This window comes from Bos indicus x Bos taurus, chromosome 10 (genome assembly GCF_003369695.1).
Source record: "Bos indicus x Bos taurus breed Angus x Brahman F1 hybrid chromosome 10, Bos_hybrid_MaternalHap_v2.0, whole genome shotgun sequence".
Lineage (NCBI taxonomy): Eukaryota > Metazoa > Chordata > Mammalia > Artiodactyla > Bovidae > Bos > Bos indicus x Bos taurus.
In genome coordinates, this window is record NC_040085.1 from 36784879 (window position 1) to 36806622 (window position 21744).

General features: G+C 44.5%; 1 long non-coding RNA gene and 1 other non-coding gene across 2 annotated transcripts in view; one reads left to right on the forward strand and one right to left on the reverse strand.

The window, feature by feature from the left end:
• The window catches only part of LOC113900184, a 160517-nt gene that overhangs the window by 93977 nt on the left and 44796 nt on the right, over positions 1–21744 (reverse strand). The window lies entirely within an intron of this gene.
• Positions 6433–6504, forward strand: TRNAC-ACA. The gene has a single exon. It is a non-coding gene; the product is annotated as a tRNA-Cys (tRNA).

Sequence of the window (21744 nt, forward strand, 5' to 3'; positions counted from 1 at the left end):
ATTGAAGAGAGGAAGGCGCCTCACAACTCTCTCTCCCTAATTCATTCAGGACATGATATTTTTAAGACTGCTGCCATCTCAAGGCTTGAATCTGTTTTCAGCTTCTCTCCAGGTTTCATCACACATGTATATTAAAAAAAAAAAAAAAGACGGTTCCAATATGACTTTAAAAAGAAAAGCCAGCCTGACTTCTAAAATCCAATTTTGCCCCGTGGATGTATTTTCTTCCTGGAGGGGGCCATGTGATCTCTCCCCTCCTCACCATCCTGCATTCTCTGCATTCCAAGGCCTGGTCACAGCCAGATAGAAACTCTTATCCTCAGGCTGTCTGTAGTGAATGAGAGAGGGGCCTTGTTCAGACCAAGGGTGGAGACAAATGGGTGTGTAACTCACCATAATCCATGGCAAGAAATGATACACGTCATGAGAGAAAAATAAAGTGCTGATGGAAAAGTAATCTCATTAGAAGGATTTGTTTGTGGTGGCATTTGAAATGAGCCTGAAAAAATGAGTAGGATTTTGACAGATGGCAAAGAGTATCACTGGTATTATTATGGTGTTAACTTTCAATAAAATCAAATGAATCTGAATCTGTTCAGAACTCTTTAAACTTTTGTGAGGCTGGGCCTGGGCACACTGTTCTGCTGGTAGTAGTACCCTAATTATGCTCTTCACTTCACTTCAGTCGTGTCCAACTCTGTGCGACCCATAGACGGCAGCCCACCAGGCTCCCCTGTCCCTGGGATTCTCCAGGCAAGAACACTGGAGTGGGTTGCCATTTCCTTCTCCAATGCATGAAAGTGAAAAGTGAAGTTGCTCAGTCGTGTCTGACTCTTAGCGACCCCATGGACTGCATCTCCCAATCTCAACCCACCTCCTGGCTCCAGGTTCAGGCATGCGACCCAGACTAACCAATAGGAGAACCACATTCCCTTAACGCAGTGATTGGGTTGTAAGCATGTGACTGAGGCTGAGCCAATCCTGGAGCTTTTTCTGGAACCACTGGGTAAAAGGCATCCTCTTTCTGCTGGGATTGCTGAGGTGGTGGGTTGATATGCAGGAACCCCAGGTGGCCAGTCTTGTTACCACAGAGAGAGAACCTGAGAGACACAGAGATTCCTGAGCACTTGGAGCCAGCTGTGCCTGAAATTCTACTCTGGACTTTTTAGTCAGGGCAATAAATTCACCTTTTAATAAGGCATTTTGTGTTTTTCTCTTGCAAACAAAAGAGTCCTAACCTATACATAAAATTTTAGTCTGCTTTAACAAACAAAAAACCCCAGTGGGGCAAGGGTGGTTACAGAATCATAGAGCAGTTTCCTAGCAAAAAGAAATCTTCCTACTGCTAACATTTCCAGGTGCCAGTGACTAAGAATTTGGAGACTTTATCCTTAACCCCCTTGTCTGAGGCTGCTCACCAATCTAAGTGTGCTGGATATTTTCCAATGAATCAGAAATGAAATACGCAGCACAATAGCCACAAAGCATTGAAAACAGCTCCTTGCCTTTTGTCTCTCTCCAAGCTTTGTTTTTTCTGGGTCACATTTTGTAAGTGAAGAGTCGTAGTGATAATTCTGTTTGGATTTATTAACAGTTGAATAGACCTTTGAGAAAAGATTTGTTAATCATCAGAAGCAAATTCACCGCAGAAGCATTGTAGACAGAGAGTGGGATGGTTGCCTTGAGCCAACTAATTCTCTGCCCCTTCAGGGAAAACTCTTGGATGTTTGAATTAAGTGCCACATCTGGAAACTCAGAAAGAGAATTGCTTTTATTGAATGCATAGTATGTCCTTGGTACAAAGAACAGCATTTTGCCTGCATTCTCTCTCAATTTCATCAGTTCTACAAGGTAGGTCTTAGTCCTGTTTTACAGGTAGGGAATGATGCAGACACTGCCAGTTGCTACCCCCAAATCCATCCTCTTTTTGTTCCTTACAGATAGATAACCCCAAGAAGTTACTGCTTCTAGTTCAACGTTTATACTCCATGGGTGATTCCTGTCAACATTAATCATTTTGCAAACATTTGTCATGTCTTTCCTGCAGCTATGAATGGCCGTGTGATATGGTTCTGACCAGTGAGACTTAAGTAGAAGTCTTCTGGGGATTTCTGGGAAAGTGTGGCTGTCCTTATATGGACATTGCCCCTTCCTCCTATTCTTTCCTTCACCCTACTTGGAACATGGATGTGAGACTGGTGCTGGAGCAGCCATGTTGTGACCTTGAGGCAACCGTAAGGCAGACAGCCATATCCTGAGGGTGGTGAAGCAGGAATACAGAAGAACACTGGGGTATTCTGACATTGTGAAGCTACTCTTTCTGCCCCCAAAGGCCTACTTTCAGTCTTGGTGTGTGAAAAAATAAACCATTGTTTCATTAACCCAGTGAGGCTGGGTTTCTGCTACAGACAACTGAATTCTATCCCTGACTACACAGAAACTGAACTAAAGAAGTTTAAGGGACTTGCTCACATTTCCATATAAAGTAATGTCTCAAAGCTGAATGAGACATAGTACCCAGCTTTAAAGAATTCAAGCCTAGTTTGGGAGGCAGATACATAAATAGATAATTATAGTGTAATGATGGGATTTACCTAAGGGTAACATAGATGCCTCAAAAAAAAAAAAAAAAAAAAAGAGAGAGTCAGAAGTGGAACAGGAGTTAGCCAGGCAGAGGAGTGAGGTGGGGAAAAGAGAGTATAGCTTGAATAAAAGGTATGTAAGTGAGACACAGCACAGCCTATGCAGGGAGTCACGCAGGCTGCTGTGAGTTGTTGAAGCATAAAGTATGAGGCAGGCAGTCAGGAGAAATGCAGCTGGAGGGGTGTTTCATTTTACTATTGAGCATAATAAGCCACCACCCAAAACTTGATGGCTTGAAAGTACATTTTATCATTTCTCATAATTCTGCAATCTGAGCTGAGTTCAGCTAGGTGGTTCTTCTGTTCATGGAGTATCTACTGGGATTAGGACATCCAAGAAAACTTCTTAACCCCCAGCTTTGGTGCCTTGGCTGAGATAAATGGAAGAGCTGGGCCATTCTCTCTCTTTCTCTGGCCTCTTCAGGTGGCTTCCTCACAGTATGATGACATCAGAGTACATGGCAGATGGCTTCCACCTGGGAGGAAGAAGAAGCTTCCAGTGCATATAGGGTCTGGGTTCAGAACTACCAGAACATTATTTCTACTGCACTCTGTTGATCAAAGCAAGTCACAAGACCAGCCCTTCAGGGAAAGGAAGCACTTTCTACTTCTTGATAGAAGGAGCACTTTGCACACACAGGGAGAGATGAATTAACAATGGTCCTCTTTGGAGACTACCTACCCCAGAGGTAAGAAGGGTACAGATGAAGGACAACCTTGTCTGCTTGTCAGGGAGGTTGATGTGAACCCCAGACCTGGGAGTGGGTGGATGTTGCTCTGCTTCATATTTGGGATCAGAAAGGAAAATACCTCTCAAACTGCCCCAACTTATCACAGTGAAACAGAGTAGTGTGATTAGGCAGAGGAAGGCTGGAGCTTGGCTTCTCTGAACTCCCTTCAGTTCCCATGTCTTATGGGAGGTGGTTGAGTTGAGAATCAGAGAGTCTCCTCTGGGGTCTGCAGTGGTAAAGGACAAGGGGAGCTGCTAGCCAAGGCTGTGGAGTCAGAGTGGCCCAGGAAGCTGAGCAGGCTGAGTCCGGCTACCCCACAGCAGGAATCAGCGAGGATCTGGAGGGTGTGGTATGGGTCTGAGGACCTTGTCTTTTACCCTCCCAACCCCTACCCAAAGGGTCCCCAAAGACACCACCCCTCCTACCCAGTGAATTTACACAAAGCATCACGCTGGAGAGCAGCAAGGAGGAGAGGTGACCTGAGAGGCCGAGAATGTACCTGAAGGGACAACTTTTTCAGTGGTCTCTTCATAGCATTTCCCGGACTTCCCTGAAATCTAACCAGCAAGAGAGGCTCGTAAGGAATAATGACAAGTTATAATGAAATAGAAAAGCCATGCTAAGGAAAATTGCAGAGACATCAGAGGAGTGCTGGCAGATGCAGAATGGCAGTTACCTCTGTGGGAGGGGAGGGGAGGGGACGCAGGGGCAGTTTTGGCTGTTGTAGAGATAAGGCTTTATCTTTGAAGTTAGGGAATGGGTATGCATGTGGTTATAGTCTTTATGCCTTTTTGTGGGTTTTAAATAGTTCATAATGTAACTTTTAAAAAAGCTGCCATTCTGAATAGAATTGTGAGCTGCCAATGCCAAGTTTAGGTTTTGAACATATTGCATGGGAGTGGGAACATAGAAAGAGGCTTGAAATGGAATCAGATTTGCTTGCTCGAAAAATCAGCCAGGGTGGATATGAGGAGGACAAGAGTAGAGACAGGGAGGCCAGGGAGGGGGCTGCCACTCCAGTCCCCTGAGAGGTGACGGTGGCCTGACTGACATCCCAGGTTGTAGTTAGGGTGGCTATGGGGTCTAGTTGGTTATAAGGACTTGGTAAGATGCAAGGGTGGGGAAGATTTCTGCTGTGAGTGAGCACCCCATCCCCTGACTGAGATAATAGAATCCAAGTGGAGGGCGTATGAGAATGGAGAGGCACCAGGGTCACTCAGGAAAGGTTGGATTTGAGGTGCCAGTGCGATGTCATGGTAGAGGAGGGATGCATGAGTCTGGTCCCCAGGGAAGAGATCTGGGGACCTCGAGCACTGATGCAGATGGGAGCTGCAGAGGTAGGTGAGATGCTCTGATGCTCCCGGTAGGGGAGAAGCAAAGAGGATCCAGGGCAGACAACTGCAGTACCCACTCAGTCAGAGAAAGGGAAGCTCCAGCAGCTCCCAGCCCTGAAGACACCCTTTGGCGTCTGGTTAGCAGGAAAACCATCCCCCACCACAACTTGCTGTGGTGGGCTCCTCCCTCTGTCCTCCCCCAGTGCGGCCCTACCCTTCCTGCCCCTGCCCATCCTGTTCTCTATTTGCTGTGCAGGTTTGCCTGCCTGGGGGATTGTATTCCTTTCCCTCTAGAATTAGTAAAAGGGCCAGAGAGAAAGGCTCCCTCCATAACCAGATCTGGATTGAGATCCTCACCCAGGAAGCAGAAGGCCCAGCAACCCCCTGGGCCTGTCTCTTTCAAAGACAGAGCCCTGAAAGACCCACCCCTGGAGCCTCCTCTGAAGTAGACGCCAAATTGAGGAAGAGTACATAAGATGGGTTACAGCCTAGCTGGCCCCTTCCTTCAGCCTCCCACCTCCCTTTATTTTTCCTTATGATAAACGCGAGACAGTGTCAGGCTTTATCTCCGTTGACAACCTAAGTATCCTCTTTTGTATGTAGCCCCTGTCTTCTAGAACTGGGAATCTGTTTCTTACAATTTGAACTTTGATAGGAAGTTTGGGCCCTGAGTTAGGCAGGGATGGCTCTGGGCTCTAGGGGGAAAAAAAAAAAAAAAAGTGTTTCTGTCTCAAATTTGGGAAAACTAAAAACAACGAAGTTGCATTTCAGAAATACCAATCTCTCAAAGCATTTCTCCAAAAATGTAGATTTCGACTGTGGTATGAAAATATACTGGAGGGAATGTTACAGGGTTTTGCTTTTCTAAAACCAACCCTATGGTCAAAAGTAATAGAGCTATGAAATAAGATAATCAAAAAGGGAAAGTTTTCATACAGGAAACATTTTAATGAGTCAGTTTAATGCCAAACTGTTGCATCTATCTACTCGGAGATCTGAGAAGGGCTTTCAGAGTGAGTTACTTACCAGCCCTTTGAAACTCACTTGTATAAACCATAACCTTCTGCTCTAAAATATATGCCAAGAAGAACAGGTGTGTGCAAATAAGCAATCTCCAGTCTCATGATCTTTCTTTTCACCCAATAATTGGCTTTTTACAGAACTGCGCAGGAGGCATTGAAAGGTCCATTGGTTCATTCCTCTGCGTCCAACTGAACATCGACCAAATCAGAGAGCAGGCAGCCATTCCCTCTCAAGCCCTCCTCTGCAAACATACTCTGGTCTTTAGTTTCCTTTCCTTGAACATCAAATTGTTTTTGATGTGCCTTCTAACTCTTGGAATGCTCACTACCATCATTCTTATTCTAGGCTTATCCTTGGGGGACGGTAGCCCTGGCCCAGTCCTTCCATCTGTGTTCACTGTGGGCCAGGATTCAGCCAGCTGATTGAATCAATAAACTGGGGGAAGAGTTGAAAGTGGTGCTTTTCCCAGATAATATATTTACATTTTAATAAGAGTCTCCTGGGAGAAAAAAGTGTTAACTTCCAGGCATTAAAACTAGCTGTGAGTGTGTGTGTGTGTATATAGAGGGAAGGAGAGAGAATAAGAGGAGAATTGAGGAGGAGGAAGAGAGTGGCTGCCATTTATCAAAGAAAAACACAGAGAATACCCAGAGATGATCTCTGTTAATATTTTGATTTGGGCTTCCCAGGTGGCTCTCAACTTCCCTGGTGGCTCAGATGGTAAAGTATCTGCCTACAATGCGGGAGACCCAGGTTCAATCCCTGGCTCGGGAAGATCTCCTGGAGAAGGAAATGGCAACCCACTCCAGTATTCTTGCCTGGAAAATCCCATGGACAGAGGAGCCTGGTAGGCTGCAGTCCATGGGGTTGCAGAGTCGGACATGACTGAGTGACTTCACTTTCACTTTTCAGGTGGCTCAGTGGTAAAGAATCTGCCTACCAAGCAGGAGACACAGGTTTGATCCCTGGGTCAGGACGTAGTTCAATCCCTGGAGTAGGAAATGCAACCCACTCCAGTATTCTTGCCTGGGAAATCCCTGGGACAGAGGAGCCTGGCGGGGCTATAGTCCATGGGGTTGCAAAAGAATCAGACACGGCTTAGTGACTAAACAACAATATCTTAGTATATATCCTCCCAAGGACCTAGTGTTATAAATATGAATAATCATCCTTATCTCTAGCAGTCAAATTTTAGACACTTTTATAAAACTCAAAATTTGTACACATTGTTTTATACATCCCATTTAGTAACACTTATACTGCTGTTCCAGTAATCCCACTTCTAGGAATTTATCCTAAAGAAAAAACTAGAATGATAAGAATAACATTAGCTCTTATATATTGAATTTTAAATGTGTACCAATGGTACTGCACACCCATTAACTCACTAAATTCTCACACCCAGCCTACAAGGCACATAACATCAGCCCTCACTCAGATCAGAGAAGCGAAGGACCTGGGGCAGGGTTCTGCTAGCAGGTGGGTCTGGAGCTGGGGCTCTGTGTGCGGGAAGGAACCCCAGCAAAAAGTATCATCCACTTGGCCTCTCCAAGAGGAGTGTATCCCTTATCCCAGGGTCTCCCGTCCTCCCCAGTTGCTCCAAAGGTCCCAGACGGGAGGAATGTGGCCAAAGTCTTGCCCTCGCCTTCGGCAGGGGGTGGCAGCAGATGACCGTGCCTGTGTGCCTCCCACTGTCTAGTTTTCAGCTCTTCTTTAAAAGCACTTCTTCCAGGAAGCTTTCCCTCAATCTCTCAGACCAATTCTGTCTCCCCTGTCTCTGTTCTTTCATGGGACTGGAGCCACCTCAGTGAAGCTTGCAAGAGATTCTACTGCCTTCCACTGTGTCACCAAGTCTCTCAAAATATGTTCTTAGGGTCCCAATCAGAATTCCCTGGAGAGGAGTTAAAAGTGCAGATCAACTGGATCAGATTCTCTAGTGGGGGGTGGGGCCCAAGAATCTGCCTCTCATAAGCAGTCATAAAGATTTAGGGGTGCCCGTAGCACATTTGAGTGGTAGGGGGGACACTGCACTGGCATGGATGCCTCCTCGGAGCAGGGACTGTCCCATTGCTCTTTGAGTTCCCCACGACCCTTAGCTCGGGGAGGTACAGCGGACAGTGGTGTTTGGTGGATTCATCATAGAGATGTATTTTGAGGGGAAGGAAATGAAAGTAGAGGAGGTGGAAAAAGTGGGATTGTGGGTGTAGAATAACTGAAGTTATGTGTAATTCGAGAGCTTTTACAGAAGAGTAAATGAGATGGGAAATCTTGGGGCTGATTGAGGTCCTTTGAGTGCTACCAATAGATATTTGGTCAATATCTCCTTTTTACTCCCACAGATATATTAATACATACTTTAGTCCCAGGGATTTTTTTTTTTTAAATCTGGACTTTCAATGCCAGAATGAGTAATTGTGTATAAAGTGGGTCACAAGGAAGTGATAACTAATGCACAGACTATTTTAACTGCTGAATCAGAAATCTCTATGCTACATTATGAAATATGCAGGAAGGAAAATAAGCAGATGATAGGAGTGAAAGCAATCCTAAAATAATATTTTCACAAACAGATTCTAGCCCAACACACGCCTGAGGGGTGGGGGGAGGGGAGCTGCAATGATACACTCTCCTGTGCATTGACAAAGTGAAGCAAAGATTGCTGAACTAGAGAGCTTTCCAAATGACATAAGACCTTCTGAGGCGCATGACCACACAAGCCCACAGCCTGAATGGCTTTGGCAATGTTGTGGGGGCATCTTAGTCACTCTCCTTCCTAGCATAGGCAGGCAGGGCTTAAAGCAAGCAGAAACAAACTGAACAAAACCCAAACGGAATTTAAAAATCTGTTCTATTTACTCTTCCTAAAACAAATAAACAAAATCCATCTTTTCAGTTTAATTTTTGTTTAATAGATTTTTTTTCCTTGTGGTAAAATATATACAACATAAATATTACTATTTTAACCATGTTTAAATGTACAATTCAGTGGTATTAAGGATCTTCACAATATTGAGCAACCATCCCCACTATTTTCCAGAACTTTTTTATCAACCCAAACAGAAACTCTGTACCCAATGAGGAACAACTTCCCAGCCGCCCTGCCCAGATCTTGGTAACCTTCATTTTACCTTCTGTCTCTGTGAATTTGCCTATTCCAGGAAACTCACATAAAGGGAAAAAAACTAATATTTGTCCTTTGGGACAAAAATAACACAGTATTTGTCCTTTTTCATTTTGCATCATATAGTCAAGTTTCTCTCATGTAGCATGTATCAGAATTTTGTTCATTTTTATGTCTGAATAATATTTCACTGTGTACATATACTACATTTTTTTTAATCCCTTCATAGGCTGGTGGACAGTTGGGTTGTTCCACCTTTGGTCATTGTGAATGATGCTCCTCTGAGCACTTGGGTGCAGGTATCTGGTTCAGTCCCTCTTTTCAGTTCTTTAGGAATGGAATTGCTGAATCATGGTAACTCTGTGTTTAATTTCTGAGGAACTACAAACTGTTTTTCACAGTGGCTGCATCATTTTATAGTCCCACCAGCAAGTGTTCCAATTTTTCCACATTCTGCCAATACTTACTGTTTTGCGTTAAAAAAAAAAAAAAAAAGTCATCCTAATGGGTGTGAAATAGTATTTCATTGTGGTTTGGAGAGATTTTTTAAACAGAAATCATACCAAGAACACATAGTATAGATAATTTCATATAATTTAGATTTTGAACCAAAAGTAGGAATCATAACATATACTGAGAACAATAAGGATATCTATAAACTCATTGTGCAGAGCATCTTTTGCTTTATTCTACTTTTGGTGTAAAATATTCTCATCCTGTACATTGATTTTTCTTTCTGACACAAGTTTAAATTTTATCTAATATTCTAAAAATAGTTTGTGGACATAACATTAAAAGATGTGTTCATCTCTGGTGGTGATTGTTATTACTTCTGGTATCCTATTGCACTAGTTTCCAAGGTTGAACAGATTCCTTGAATTCCACTGTCAGGTTATGGGGCATTTCACAGTCATAAGGAACAAAGATAAGAAGCTATTTCTTTGAAGTTGACCTGTGGTCTTTTCTTAAACTGCTTATTATAGTCAAATGACAGATCTACTGTATTGAAATACTTTCCGTTACATCATAATTTTCTTTGGGCATAACCAACACATTTGATAAAGAGAGACCTTTCATGAACACTTGGTTAATACAAAGTTGAAGGCCCTGCTATGAGCCAGCCATTCTGCTGGATCTGGATATACACTGGTGACTAAACAGACTTTTGCATGTGGTAGACATTTCCAGAAAGAGGTACTCCTATTGTTTGACTAATACCTTAAAGGATAACTCATAATTTAAGGGTAACTCATAGAATTTTCGAGATAAATTTGGACCAGGACCGAATTATACTTATTGAATTGAATTTTACCTGATTTCCCCTAAAGGATTTGAGTTAACTTATAAAAGATATATACAATAATGTTCATATACAGAAAGACAGAATCCAGATCAAGAAGTAAGGAAGGTAGCAACATACTTGCCCTAAGTTGCCTATGGAAGGCAATGGCACCCCACTCCAGTACTCTTGCCTGGAAAATCCCATGGACGGAGGAGCCTGGTAGGCTGCAGTCCATGGGGTCACTAAGAGACTGACACGACTGAGCGACTTCACTTTCACTTTTCACTTTCATGCATTGGAGAAGGAAATGGCAACCCACTCCAGTGTTCTTGCCTGGAGAATCCCAGGGATGGGGGAGCCTGGTGGGCTGCCATCTATGGGGTCGCACAGAGTCGGACATGACTGAAGCAACTTAGACACAATTACTATTATGCAATTACAGTGTTTGACACAAACTTTAGAGATGCATTTGCTTGCAGAAAAACAATTAACATTGACTTGTTATAACAGATATATTGAGGCTCATATATTGATATATATATCATATATTGATATATTGAGGCTCAACATTGATATATTGAGGCTCATATATCTCACATAACAAGAAGACTCAAGTTATGCAATCCAGGGCTGCCACAGTAATTCTCTATTAGGACCCAGTTTCATCATCTTTCTGCTATGCCATCCTTAGCATGTTGACCTTTGTCCTCATGCTTGTCACCTCATGGTCCCCAAATTGAGGTTGCTGAAACCTCAAGGCAAGAAGAAAGGAGAAGGGCTAGTGGGCAAGAACTCTCTCCTACTTTTCTTTCTTTTTTTTTTTTTTTAATTTAACCAAAAACAATGAAGGGTCTGAGGTATCATCCTGTTTGCAAGCTAAGCAGTTAGCCTGCCTTGGTTTCATGGTTGCTGGTTGAAGTCACGAGACTCCTGGGTCAGGGACAGCCAGCTCTATTACTCAGCACACAGCAAGCAGCAGGATTGTGGTAGTTCTCCTTGCCCAAGTCCCATAGGGGTGACACAGATAGGCCCACAGGAATGTCGGCACACTCAATGGGTTGCCTCCCGGGAGAGGAACATTGAACTCAGGGACCCCAATCTTACACGATGAGCAGTAGGCAGGCCTGTCCTTTGCTCTGGAGAGATACTATCTGTATCTTCAGAGGCTGTTATGCTATGCAGGCATCCTTGGAAGGATACTCTGTTGCTATCAGTAAGTCCTCTGCTTGTAAGGTACACAGAAATGAGAGAGACTGGAGAACTGTCTCCCAACAACATCCTCCCCAGGGACTTCTGCCTGGACACTACTGCCCAGAACTATATCTCTGGGCCACCTCTGATTTGCCAGGGAGCTGTGAACCTGGGCACTCTGGCTGGGTACACTGCTATTCACAAAGAAAGACGAGTTCAGGATGGAGCTTCTCAAGAGCACAACAAAAGCTGTGCCCACAAGTTTTTAATCTGTGTGACCAATGTCTTTTTCTCATTGTATAACAAGTTTTATGACACTTTATTGGTCCTGCCAGAAATAGTGTGTCCAACTTAGAAGAAAACTCCTAGTAAGTACCACTTTGTAAATTTCAAACAAGGTATAGGCAGATTAGTGCAGAATTTTAATGTCATAACTGCATAATATCTAAGTGTATAGGCCCATCACTCCTTGGAACTCTCCATATTTTTTTTAAAAAAATCTGCGTTTGTTATTTTTCCAGATCATTTTTAGGGGGTGAGAATAACCATTATTTCAAGAAAATGTTTGTGTCATGAAATTCCTCCCAATCTTTGAGTATCTGTCGCTTAAGGAACAGGTTCTACATTGTCAACAGATAGGTGTTTGGTAAGAGGTTTATAAATATATCTTTTCTGGTTTCATTTATTTTAAGAGAATTTTTTCACCTCATGACAGTCATTTGGGGCTGACGATGTTACCATGGTAACCATGCGCCACAATACTGGTTGCTGTTGAATATTGATCCTCAGCCTCTTTCACTACAGTGCTTGCTCCCTTACTAGAAGGAGGCCTTGCTCAGAGCACATCTAGGTCAAGGAGCCCAGGCCCTGTGGCAGCTTGTACTATAACAGAAACCTCCTGGCTTTTCCTCCCAGGAACCAGTCTAAAGATTCCATTGAGAACCCTGGCTCAACCCATATCATCATGGCTTACATTTCTACTGTGACAGATAGAGGCAAAACTTCTTTGTTTCTTTTTTGGCTGCACTGTGAGAACTCAGAAGCTCAGTCAGTGCAACAGCTAAGGCACTGAGGGAAAATCTCTGACGTGAATGGACATGCCTTCCCCAGTGGCAGAGAAGTTTGTGAACTACTTTTCAAAGCCCTTACTGTATGATTTTGAAGTAAAAATGCTTCTTTCCTGAGAAGGAAGGAGAGATTTTAATCTGGGTAGTGCCCTGGGAGTTTAATGATGGAGCAGAGCCCAGGGGCATCCCAGAAGTGATGACTATCAAGGCTGTGGCAGGGTGATCGCAGATGGGGTTGACCTCGCTTCTCCACAAATGGGGGAGAGCCTCTCCCCTTCAGCAAGGTTTTGTGTATGAGAAGCGGGGGGTGGCAGGGGGTGAGTGGGTGGGGAATGGGAGTTTGTTGGAGAAAGCAGCTTTGAAAACTTCATTCTCCTTGCCAAGAACTAATGGACTGTCTTCAACGTGCATGAAAATCTGTTCGGCATGGTGACCAGGGGAGCCAAAATGAGGCCTCCACAGACCTAATTTGGCATCAGTCTATCTCCGTGTGAGAAGGTCTGGATGTGTTTATTCTACTCTCTGCTGTAACTAAGAAGAAAACAAATAAAAACCCTGCAAAGGTTCATTGAGACAACAGTTGGTCACAAAAAAGGAATTTGAACCAAGATAACGCTGGTTACATTTTATCCACGTTCCTGAAGCCAGTGCACTCACAGTTGAATACATAGCCTTTCACTATTAGATGAAAAAGGAGCCTAATCAGCATAGACTTTGTAAAATTAAAGTAATCTACATACACACACTTTTGATATCTCAAGAACCACTGACACAGTGAAAGGATTCCTACATCAAGTGAGACATTTCATTCTCTTATCATCTTTGTCCCCTGTTGGGAGAGGTGAATGAGTGTTGGTAGAGTGGAAACGTGTGGGAAAACTGCTCCCCTGACACTTGCAGTGACAGCCAGCCTTTATGGAGCTCTGTGACTTGGACACTGTTCCTTAGCGCTTTCCAGTGGGATTTTGCTGAATGCTGGTTAATGGCCCTTTTAAGTAAACTCGATCCTAATCCCCACTTTACTGCTGTGACAACTGAAGCACAGAGGAGTTAAGAGACTTGTCCAGCAACACACAGCTAGTTGTACAGGACCTATGCCTCTTGTGTAAAACGATTTGCATGCCCCCTCTAGCTTTGTGGCGCAAGGTCCTCACAACAAAAATGCTCCGACAGGAAGGGGAGAGGAAACCAGGCTGTGGTACATTGGAGGGGAAAAAAACAAGGGTGGCTCTTAAAGGCCACCAGGCAGCATCTCCAAGGACAGTGCAATTTCTCATCCGTGAGCTATTGGTCAGGCTCCCTGGCCTCAGAGGCCTGTCCGGGGTCACATTGCTCAACTGCCGGTAGGGGAGCTGCAGGCCTGGAAAGAAGCCCAGGCTGTAGGGCTGCCAGGGCCTGGCTGGTCTTGACTCCAAGATAGAGGAGAATGTTGTTCTGGGTACATTTTCCTTCTAATGACCTTTCTAAGATAAGCAGAAAGGTTGTTTCAAGGTCATTCTGTTTCCCAAACTGTCTTCCTCCCTTTGTCTTCTTCAGCACCAAAAAGTCTCCTCCTCTGAGATCCAGCTGGTTCCCCTGACCTCCTTGGGGACTTCTGACTGTGCTTCTAGGGGAGTGAAGTCATTCCCGGAATTGCTTTTCTGCGGGGATCCAGTCAGGCTGATGGTGGTGTGATGACTGAGTAGACTGGCTTTTCAGCAAGATGCACTTCTTTTTGGTTTATGCTGCCCGTTTTCCCCAGAGAATCAAATTTTGTTTAATCTGAATGGGAACTGTTTGGAATGGTGATGTCACTGTCTGTCATTGGAAATTAAAAAGCAGAGGGGATATATACCAACACCTTCCCTTGGAATTTCTCTATCTCCTCCCCTTTCAACATAGTAACAGAGCCTCTTGGATCTTAAATCTTTTCACCCTTTATCTCTTGGTCATCAAGATAATGAATGCTTCTGGCCCTAAAATATGCATTATTTCAATTCTTTGGTTTAAGAATATATGGATAGTTTTAATAAAAGAGATGACGGGATCAATTCAACTCTAAATCCAAAGTCAAGCCCTCTTGGTTAAACCTAAAATATTGTGTCTCACAGGCTTAGTTTTAAACCAAGGATTTAAAGCATAACTTATTTGTTCCTCTGAAAAACTTAAAAAAAAATCCAAATGGGGATAATTGTTCACATCTGCCTAATGATGTTTCTAGTTGAAAAGACATAAGAGAATGGACATTTTTGAGTTACAATAACTTCCAGTTTATAATTAAAATCAAAATGGGAAATTCAAGTGAAAGAACTAGATACTTTTGAAAGGTATTCTTTATATGAAGACTCAAAGTAACACATTTTCTTAGCTTTATCAGGCATTGATTTTTTATCTTTATTTTTTTCTATTTTTGTGCAGGTGAGGTAGGGAGGAGCAGATGTTTTGTCTCCATCACATCAATAATTCTTTATTATTGTTTGACTTGCCTTGTGTGTGCTGTTCACTAATGAGGCCTACAATACTGTCCACAGGGTCTGAAATGTGTAAGAAGGGGTCAGAAGGCCTTGGGAGAACTGAAAAAGAAGCCACTGCCCTGGCTTCAGTCACCTGTCCCCAGACCAAACCACAGCTAGTCATCCATGACGATTTGAAGACCAGCCCCCACTCAGCTGCTATTTTCAACCACAGTCCTTGTTGCCCTAGGCACTCACCCATGAGATTGAGAACTTTAATGCCAGAAAGAAGTTAGAAACTGATATTGAAGAGCAGACCTGTGTTGTAAAGAACATAGTTCTAGGGAGACTGGTGAATGAAGAAGGGTAGGTATGAATGGGGTCTGACTAGAGCATGACAGAAAAGAAGATCAAATGAGCTGATGTAAATGGAAGCCAAGATTCTAATGAAAGACTAAGGTGTTCTACTGAAAGACAGAAGGTGATCAACAAAAGCTTCTTAACTGGATTAATCACAAGATGGTAGTCAAGGGATCCTTGGTGGTGGTGGTGGGTGGCGGGGAGACCAACCAACTCAAGATGTTAAGGGTCTGAAAAAGTGAAAGTGAAAGTCACTCAGTCTTGTCTGACTCTTTGTGGCCCCATGGATTATACAGTCCATGAAATTCTCCAGGTCAGGATACTGGAATGGGTAGCCTTTTCCTTCTCCAGTGGATCTTCCCAACCCAGGGATCAAACCCAGATCTCTCACATTGCAGGTGGATTCTTTACCAGCTGAACTGCAAGGGAAGCCCAAGGATACTGAAGTGGGTAGACTATCCCTTCTCCAGCAGATCTTCCCAACCCAGGAATCGAAGCGGGGTCTTCTGCATTGCAGGCAGATTCTTTACCAACTGTTAAGGGTCTGTGGAGAGGGTAATTGCAGCTTGAATCAGGGAGTGTCTTTGGAGGAGCAGATACGAAGCAACAGAACTGCACACTGAAGCCAGGCTTGGTTGTGAAGTGAGATGGGGCAAAAACTGCTAGTTGCCTACACAGTATCTACTCGTCCCTTTTCCCCTCATAACACAACTCACATTTTAAACTGGATGACAATATGCCCAGCTGGAAGATTATATTTGTCAACCACATTTGCATCTGGGTTGGCCACTGAGATATCAGCATAAGTCTTTGGGTTGATCTTCTGTGAAAACTCCTTAAGAGGGGCTAGACTGCTGACATACTTGTTTCTTTTTTTCCTCCTTCTCCCTTCCTCTTGTGCCTTCTTGGACCAGAAGATCAATGTGATAGCTGGAGCTTTAGCTGCCACATTGGCCTATGAAGTGAATTTGAAGATGCAAGTCGTATACTAAGGATGACAAAACAAAAAGAGGAAATCTGAAATTTTGATGACACTGTAGCTCCCATATCAGCCAGAATCCTATTTTATTTTGAATGATAGAGAAATAGGCTTCCATCTTATTGAAACCATTGTTATTTCCTCCTTTACCTGGGACATCACAAGCCTAGAGAATTTTTGGAAGGCCTTGACTAAAGAGTGAAAAATTAAGGATTTTATTTGTTTTTTGGTATGTTCATTTTTGAAGTTAAATAAGCTGTAAAATAAAGGTGATATAGCTTGACAAAATGGTCTCTGAGCTCAATCATAAAAGGAATCAAGAGATTATGTATTATTGTGTTATGTAGTCATTTGGTTTAAACAAAAAGAGGCTTTGTTTGGTTATGTAACTGAGAAATTCAGAGGTTGTGTGGACTTAGGTAAGGCCAGATATAATAGCTGGAAAAGCCAAAGAAGACCCAGTGTCTCTTCATTTCTTCTTAGTCTCCCGTGGTTTTATTCTTAGACTGTCCAGGTGGCCAGCCCCAAGCCAATCACTGTGGCTAGTGTAGCTACAACAATAGAACCCACTGAATGTCTTGACTCTACCAAGGTCCACCCAGAAAACCACAGTTAGGTTAATCTCTCCCAAATGCATGGCTAGGAAGTGTGGGGCTCTGCTAGGAAGGGGGAAAAGGAAATGCATATGGAGAGGTCACCATGTGCTCTATATCTCTCCTGGCCATCCTTCCCAAATAGTGTTATTTAAAGTGCTTCAGTTTTTAAAAGGCAAAAATCTTTTTCTCTCAAAATCATTTTTACTAGCCTGAAAGCCAGTCTTAGGCTTATCGGTTGGAAGTAAGGCATGGGATTGCCAGAGAAACTTAGCTACTCTTACTTTAATTAACTCAACAGTAAGTATATTGGGGTACTAATTATGCGTCATATGGGGCTTCCCAGGTGGCACTAGTTTAAGAACCTGCCTGCCAATGCAGGAGACATAAGAGACGTGGGTTCAATCCCTGGGTCTGAGAGTTGCTGGAGGAAGAAATGGCAACCCACTCCAGTATTCTTGCTTGGAGAATCCCTTGGACAGAGGAACCTGGCGGGCTATGGTCCATAGGGTCGCAAAGAGTCAGACATGACTGAAGTGACTTAGCGCACAAGCGTGCATGTATCATATAGTCAGTAGGTCTTGCTTGAGAGGATGGGCACTTATTAAGCCATGAGAATGAGTGGCTGTAGCACACAGGGACACACATACTCTTTCTGAAGGTCAGGAAGCATGCATGAGGGCATGGGGAATAGAATGGGGAAGACTATGACTGGGATTGGATATTGGGTGATGCTCAGAGAGGGTGCACCTGTGTGGGTCCCTAAGCACGGCCCCTGGGTAGCTCACTGGTCCTGTGCATCTGAGAGAGGGAAAAGCAGATGGGAGATGCACATGGGGGCCTCAAGCTGCACCTGTTTTGTAGTCTTACCAGTGCTGGGTTTTGACTGGGGTTCTGAGTCCTCCTGGTTGGGGAGTCTGGGGGAGGAGGATGGATAGAATTATTGACTCTTAACTGGGGTTTGGGGAATGCTTGGGGGATAAATTGTTAGGAAATGAGGGTGAAATCCCTGAAACTCTCAGGAAGAGTTTCTGCCAATCCAGCCACTCAGCTGCTCTCCTGACCCTGGAGCAGTTTCTTGGGGGTTTTCGGTTTATCATGACACAATTCTTTTTCCTACAAGAGTTAGAGAATAAGGGCTCCATAACCCAAAATAATTCAGAGCATGGTATTGTCTCTATTTTAAATCATCTCCCAAGGGGTTCGGTGAACAATGTACATGTCAAATTATGTCACGTCCATTAGCTGCTCTAATTTGGTCAGGCTGGGTCAGGCAGTCCCTGAACTGACGGAGCTGTGAACGTCCCAGCAGACAGACAGAGCAGCAGCGCCCGAGCTGCCCTTGGCTTAAGCTGCATCAGGGTGTGACATCCCACTAGGGAGCACCAGGCAGTGACACGTGGAAGGTTAACCTCATGATGACAGAGACCCGTCATCATCCCTTTTATCAGAGGTTTGCCCCTGGAGACCAGAATATGTGGGTTTGAATCCCAGCTCTGTCATTTAGCAGCTCTGTGATCCTGGGCAAATTCTTTAAATTTTCTGAGCCGATTTTTCACATCTGTAAAATGAGAAAACTCGTAACACTTCATTTATAGGGCTGTAGTGAGAATGAAATGCATGTAAAATGTTTGGCAGAGTGCCTGACACTTAATAACAACTCAATCCTAGCTATTTACTACTAGTAGTAGTATTTAATTTTTTATCTTGTGTGTGTGTGTGTTAGTCTCTCAATCATGTCCGACTCTTTGCGACCCCATGGACTGTAATCTGCCAGGCTCCTCTGTCCATGGAATTCTCCAGGCGAGAATGCTGGAGTGGGTTGCTGTTCCCTTCTCCAGGATCTTCCCCACCTAGGGACTGAACCTGGGTGTCCCTCATTGCAGACAGATTCTTTACCATCTGAGCCACCAGGGAAGCCCTTGTTTAGTCCTACAAAACTGGGGCTCCTTCCAAGATCACCCCCTCAAAATTCTTCACCAGCCCTCCAGAGACCAAGAGAAGATGAGCAGCCCTTTCTGGAGGGCATGGAAGGGTAGCTAAGAGGAGTCACAATGGTATTTTGACATAGAATTATTTAAAATGTGGCAAGAGTAGCCTTGACTTTAAGACTGGCTCTGTGTGGGCATGGAAAGCTTCTTTATCTGCCTAAGTGACCACAGGATGCCCTTGTATGGCCACACAATGGGTCACTGGAGCTCCAAAAAGGCAGACATAAGGGGCTGCCATCCATTTTTCCATAGAGGTAAACTGAGGCACAGAGAAGTCTACACATGCATAGTTCCTTCCCCGACTTCTGAAAGAACAAGTGAAACTAGGGTAATTATAGAGGCAGAAGCAAAATCTCCTCCTCAGATGACAAGAGACTGAGGTATCTGGGCCAACCACAATGGAAGCTAACATTTGGAAAGTGATCTGAGGTTGCTTTACATGCACAGAGACTTTGCCTCTCATCCTCTTTCTCATCCAAAGCCTCTGGAGTTGTCTGGCCACCCCTTCGTGGGTATATCCAGGAGGTGGTGTGTTGTAGAAAAAAAGTGTTAGTTGTTCAGTTGTGTCCGACTCTTTGCTACCCCATAGATTGTAATCTGCTGGTCTCCTCTGTCCATGGGATTTTCCAGATAAGAATACTGGAGTGGGTAGCCATTCCCTTCTCCAGGGGATCTTCCCAACCCAAGGATCAAACCTGGGTCTCCTGCACTACAGGTGGATTCTTTACCATCTGAGTCACCAGGGAAGCCTAAAGTAAAGAAAGTGTTAGTCGTTCAGTCCTGTCTGCTTCTTTGTGACCCCATGGACCAAAAAAGCCCCGGTTTGTATTTAAGAGACCTGTACTTTAAGCCCAGTCCTGGCAGACCAGCTGTGTGACCTTGGAAAAGTTACTTAACCTAGGACTGTACTTTAGAAATGGAAGTGAAGGGTTTGCATGACATCAGTGGTTTCCCAACCATGACTGGTCAGGAGAATCTCTGGGTGTGTGTTGGGGAATAGGGTGGGGAGGTGAGATCTGGAGCCTCAGAATCTGTATTTGCAACGTGTTCTAGGTGATTCTGAAGAGCAGTCTCTGTTGGGAACCCTGGAGGAGATGCTATCTAAGATCCTTCAAAGGGCTCCAGGGTTTTCTGACAACAAAGTCTCCTTAAGCACATGTTGTACAATTCAGTCCAGAGGAGATGGCAGCCCTCACGGTGAACCCATGAGAGACTCGGTGTGTACCCCTGGAAGCAGCCGACATGGCTGAGCACGCGGCATGTACCATGTGTGGGAGTGGGCTCCGGGGCTGGGCCTGTTTCTTAGCTGGTTCTCCCAGTGGAGCCAGTGTATTGGGCTTGCCTGGGGTCAGTGGGACCTCAGCCTTGACTGTGACTGTCTGCTGCCTTGTCCCTGAGGGCTCAGGGCTTCTTGCCATTGTGCTGTGGTCTGGAACACCCAACACACCTGCTTCAAGACTCAAGAGCCCATCAAGAATCTCACAAGCCTGCTGTGCATTCTGGAGGCTGACATCCTTCACGTGAGCTTTGGAATTATTCAGCCCTGTGCCTCCAGCTGTCCCCAAGTCACAGGAAGTCCTGGTTTTCATGAGGAGCTGTGGAATGCCACGGCTAAAGCTGCCTTTAGTTCTTTTTCAAAAAGTTTCAATTATGGGTTGATCCTGACATTCTTTGGCTTTACTAAATGGGGAGGAGGCTTTTGTGTTTGTGTGGAGGCTGAGGCAGGAGTCAGTCATGGCTCTTGGGGCTGACTTTGATCCGGAAATGTGTGTCTAGACTGCCTCTGAGTGGCAGAGAGAATGGGAGTGGTGGTCCCTGGCGGGACCCTCCCTGCCTGCAGGGCACTGAGCAGGGGGCCACTGCATGGGTGTGCGTGTGTGGACTGGTGTGCTTTAGTTCACGGGGTTGGCCACCACCAGCTCTTGACTGTTGTTGCCATGTACCAATGAGAGCCTAACGTTGCCAACACTCCTGCTACTTTAAAGAAGTCAGAAGTTTCAATTTTACCTGAATTCTCCCAATTTTAAAATAATGACACCTTGAATTTAGAAATTCCTCAGACCAAGCAATGGCACCCCACTCCAGTACTCTTGCCTGGAAAACCCCACAGACGGAGGAGCCTGGTGGGCTGCAGTCCATGGGGTCACTAAGAGTCGGACACGACTGAGTGACTTCACTTTCAGTTTTCACTTTCACGCATTGGAGAAGGAAATGGCAACCCACTCTAGTATTCTTGCCTGGAGAATCCCAGGGACGGGGGAGCCTGGTGGGCTGTCATCTCTGGGGTCGCACAGAGTCGGACATGACTGAAGCGACTTAGCAGCAGCAGCAGCAGCAGACCAAGCAAACCATACCTTCAAGCCACAGTCTGAGACTCTAGGCAGAAAACCTGGTCTGGGTATGCTCTAATAGTCTGCTCCTAAATGAGCAGAACCTCCAGAGGGAGACTATTAGGTCTTAAGAGTGAAATCCATCTCCTAGGTGAGTTCCTTGGCTGGAGGGGGAAGGAAGGCTCTGGCTTTCTGAGGCCCTAGAAATCCCCCTTTCCACTGCTATATAATACCCCGCCGTAGCACCAGGGACCCTCAGAGCTCCCCTGGGCTCTCCCTCTATGTGACCCTGCTCCCAACAACCCCTAATTACACAGCCTGCTTCCTCAGGTGTGACACCCAGTTACAGACTATGACACCATTTCCTTTCCCACCTAGAAAAACAACTGAACCCAAGTAACACGGCAATAACTTCTGACATGTACAACTTTGAGGTTTCTTTTATTTTTTAAAGGTTAATCACTTATGTAATACTTTGGTACTCTAATAGAGACGATTTATTCATGACACACATCTCAGTGTGGCGATACATAAAACAGATAAGGAACAAGAAGTGGCTCCAGAATTTCTATATGGGAAAATCTTGGGGATGGCATTTTGTTGGAAGCAAGGAATAGCTGAAGGATTTCTTCTAAAGCTAGGCTATATATTCTTAAATTGCACATTTA